At 41.2% G+C, this 4705-nt stretch overlaps 1 non-coding gene across 1 annotated transcript; it reads left to right on the forward strand.

The window, feature by feature from the left end:
• Positions 1 to 4363: 4363 nt before the first annotated feature.
• On the forward strand, positions 4364 to 4435 carry trnag-ucc (transfer RNA glycine (anticodon UCC)). Its single transcript has one exon. It is a non-coding gene; the product is annotated as a tRNA-Gly (tRNA).
• Positions 4436 to 4705: the final 270 nt, after the last annotated feature.

A 4705-nucleotide genomic window follows, 5' to 3' on the forward strand; every position in this document is an offset into this window, starting at 1 on the left:
GTGTGTGTGTGTGTGTGTGTGTGTGTGTGTGTGTGTGTGTGTGTGTGTGTGTGTGTGTGTGTGTGTGTGTTTGTGTCTTGTGTGCTTGATGGGGAGACACTGAGCTGAGGCTGAATGAGAACAGATGGAGATGTGCTCTTTAATTAACCCTACCGAATCACGGGGCTTAGAACAGGCCTCGGTCCGTGAATAACATCCAGCCCATCCAGGATCTGTTGAAGGTGTAACGCTGGTGTGTGTGACTCGTATGTGTGTGAATGGAGTCCGCTGTGGAGTAGCCAGAGCATCGACCATTTCCACCCCCCCCCCCACCATCCTTCTTCCCCCAGAGCAGGACGTTTTATTTCTCATTAGTGGGAACCAAACTGCTGGGGGATGAAATTTGCTAACAGGAATTAAAAGTGCATTAACACATCTGAGAGATTCATTTCTGCTAATAGTTTTATTAGTGCTCTGACCTTTCAGTTCATTAGAGGACTGCTGGAGGAGGGAGGGAGGGAGAGAAGGCCGGGTAAGAGCGACTTTGGGCTCAATGTACTTGGGTGAATCTCTGGAAGTGCATGCGCCATTGCTCACTTGTAAGGCTTTTTTGGATTTGTTGTAAAGTAAAACACTTCCTCTTCATTCATGAGAAGAAATTGTCATATTTTTGCAGCAACTGCTTTAAGACATGCCAGTTTAACCACCAGTCAATTACCGGAATTTATAACACAATGTTTTTCAGGTCTGTTAGAGCTTGAGTGTATCACTTATCCAGCCGGTTAATTGTTTATGAACTGTGTCCTCCCCCTTTCTCTCAAATGATGTGAGAGAATCAAGAAAAGAAGAGCAAGTCTGACATCAATGGCATTTGGTGGTGGGCAAAGGGTCAGAAGAGTTAAGAGTGTTTTAAATATAAAGTCAACCAGTCATGTGTGAGCAGTCAGGAACTGTGTCCTTCCAGACAGACAGTGAGGTAGTGTTTGAATTCACCCCACCAAAGAGGGCAACTAAAAGGAAATTAACGTTGTTTTCTTTCTGCTTTACTGGAAAGCAAGTGAGACAAGTTACAGTGCAATTTGCTTTCCCCTGTTTCCGATAATTAGCACCTTACAGAAATGAAATAACATTGACGAGAAGGTCAATAATCCTGATCTATAGTGAAATTAATCCTGCTATCGACACAACAAGCAAACAATACAATTAAGAGCAGAGGGGGGGAAGAGAGACAAGAAAAAAGAAATTACAAGGGGAAGGAACAGGTCTGAGGGATAGGATGTGTTTTATCTCCTGGTTTCACTGTGGAGAAATCCTATGAAGGTTTCTAATTAATTCATCCATTGTTAATGAAGGCAAACCGGGGATTACACACGAGGAGAGGAAGCAACACAATTAGAGATACCAGCATAATGATTGTTATTTTAACTTCCTGTAGTTTCTCCCATGTAACTTAGTTGACTTCCTGGGGTTTATTGGTCATTTTAGAATGAATTCATCCTCTTCTGGGTACCATTTTTGCAAAAAGAACCTCCAGAAATGTGCTTAAATAAAAGTTAATTTTAAGTTACTTTCAGTAATTGTTGCAGCAGCTACTGTTTCAGTTTCAAGTCACAAGGCTATGTAATATCAAATTCTACACTTTATCAGGAGCAGTTTTTGGTTTATCATACATTTTTCTCACTTTGTGAGTAGTTAGTCCTCAATTTACGAACATTCAACTTACAAACATTCAGAGACATGCACAAACGTGCACCACCATATCCGACTATTTTGCATGCATGGGTTTGCATGAAGTAGTTTTTTTTAAAATCTGCCCGTTATATCCAATGCCCCTACCCAAATACTTCCTTTATCTTCCTATGTCTTAGTTGCATTGCACACACATCCACCAAGAACCATAATGGGATGCTGTGTCCTGCCACTCTAGGAGATGATCCGATGCTCGTGACAGAAGGGGCATGGTGCTGTTTCCAGCTGAGTAATTTTAACTGGTGTTTGGTCCAGCCTGGGGATCCAGAGGGGAACAGAGGCCGAGCATGGTGGGCTGCCGGAAGGATGGTGAATCTGAGCATCGGAGGGTGAAAAAGGATTGCCTTTCAAGAATTACGAGCCATTAAATCAGAGCCTGGAAATCTCAAGGTTCCCCAAGACTGCTGCACAAGGAATCTGGGCTGGAGAAATATTGTTTATGGTTTAAAAGGCCCGGTGATGGATTTATAAAAGAAACATTCATCATTGCAGGAAAACGGAACAAAACATTCCGGAAATAAATACTCAGTCTATAGGTATACTTGTCACCCAGACAGCACAATAACAAGTGAATTGTGAGGGAGATCCTTCATTTGCTGGCACCTGGCCCCCAAACACTCTGTGTAGGACTGTGTGTGAGAGCTGGAGTATCTGTGGAAACATCCTATTGCATAATGAAACAAGAATTTCTTTAACTAGATATACGACTTTAAATTTTCCCTGAAATAAAGTTGAGATATTTTTATAAATATATTATTCATGCAAATTGTTTTACTGAACATTTATGTAATGCATTTCACGATTTCCCATTGGAACTGCCAAGTAAGTCCTCCAGTAAGCATAGTTAGCAGTATTGATTATGTCTGCCTGACTCGTCCCTGGAATAGGAAAATATGGCTTTAGTGAAGTAGCATTTTACAGGAAGGTGATGTGTTTTGGTCAGTGATGTGACCTTGAGACAGTGTGAAGAATCGATGCTGGGGTCTTAGTGCTGTCTGGTGCAAGAAGTTGTTATGTCCGGTTAACATCCAATAACACCTTATAAGAATCTGTAAAAACGTCACACAAAATTTCGTGTAAGAATTCTTCTAGAAATTTAGAAGATAAGAAAAGAAAAAACATAACAAGCATTCACACTTACAGTCACATCTATGAGCAATTTAGAATCACCAATTCAACTTTATTATGTTTTGGATCGAAGCGGCGGATCTCTGAAACCCACGTGTGGCTAAAAGAAACACTGAACCCAAGATTTTGAAACGTCTTTTGTCAAACCAGTGGTCCAAAACTATTTGCACTGATGTTTTTAAAGTCTAGAAATTGTACCAAGGTTAGATGGCAGATGGTAATTAACTGGATACCAGTTCCTTCCTCCTCTGCTTCCAAGTGCGTAGGAGAACCACTGATGGAAGATCCAATGGAATATGTCTCTTTTTTCTGTTTTGAATTTGGTATACCTAGGAGGAGTGCCATGACTCCCCCATTTGTTTGGACTGTCTGATTCCTACTGGAAAGGACTGGTCTGTACAGGGAGAGGAAGCGTGTGTTCATACAGCAAGGGTGAAGGACCGGACTCAACGGGAGGATTAATTTATTGCTGAATGTGTTGGTGATGATTGAACAAAATGAGTAATGTCATGTCTATGTGGAGGAACCTCCATGGAACCGTCTGCCCCCTCCTTAAAAAGACTTATTTGGATTATAATAAGTGATGCCTTTATAATTCCTAATAGAGGGGTCTGTGTTCATCAGAATATGGGTTCCTCCAATAACTGTCAAACCCATCATCAGTTTTGAGTGATCTTGCACGTTCTCTGTTTCCAACAGACTGGGGGTGTTTGCAAATTTCCGGGAAGTTTTTGCCAACAAGAGACATCTGAGTGCTGCACTGCATCAGGCCGTGTGACACTCACTGCTTCTGGTCTACCTTGTTTTGAAACTTTGATTTTGAGGAAACTAGTCCACCTATTTCTAGTAATCTTTTGGAAGGAGACACGTACAACCATGTCAAATAATGTAGTTTTCAGGAGCCAACATGTCTCACCAACCAGATTAATGCAATCGCAGGTCAAATACAAAACATAAAACCAATGCAGTCAGAGACTGCAACGTCCCGCGACACCCCTGAATTCAAAATTTTACCCTGACCTACACATTTTTTGGGTGACTTCCTGAAAGTGTTGCGTTTTGTTTTGTGAGACGTGAACCCAGTGTTTCAGAGACGTGTACCCAGTGCGCCTACTTGCATAGGTCAAAGATCAAAGCTAGTGCTCTGACCTACTTTCATAGATCAAGGCACTAGCTTTGATCTATGGTCTTCCTCACATTGGCCTTCTTTCTATCTTATCCAGTTCCTGAATGTACAAAAGTTAAAATTTGACCTTGACCTAATTTTCTCAAGGTCAAGGTCATCATCTCATTTTCATCCCCTCTGCTGCCTGAGTAATGTGCTTTTCGTTTCGTCTTTCTATCAATGGTTGAGAAGATATTTGGTGGACAAACTAACGGACGGACGGTCGAATACACGAACACTGACAGTTTAATTACATCACCGCTTTGAAGCAGGATGTAATCATGGGAATCACATGCTTTGAATCCTCCTTGTAAGAGCCATGCTAACCACTATACCACCAAGGCGTTGGTGGTATAGTGGTTAGCATAGCTGCCTTCCAAGCAGTTGACCCGGGTTCGATTCCCGGCCAACGCAGTTACTTTTAAGGATTTTTTTTTTCCACAGAGGGATCAACACAGTAGGACCTGGAGATACAAGTTTAATCCATAAGTCAAACATTTCCCCATCAAAAATAACTGAAATCACCGTACTCCATTTGAGCTTTATAAAACAGCCACAAAAATTTTTAAATGATGACTTTTAATCAAAAAGTAGACATGCACACTCTTCCTGTGTCTAATTTATTATGAATAAGTTATATAAACAATGATAAAGTGTGAAAAGAAACGCAAAAGACGAGAACAG

Source organism: Antennarius striatus, chromosome 2 (genome assembly GCF_040054535.1).
Source record: "Antennarius striatus isolate MH-2024 chromosome 2, ASM4005453v1, whole genome shotgun sequence".
NCBI classification, from domain to species: Eukaryota; Metazoa; Chordata; class Actinopteri; order Lophiiformes; family Antennariidae; genus Antennarius; species Antennarius striatus.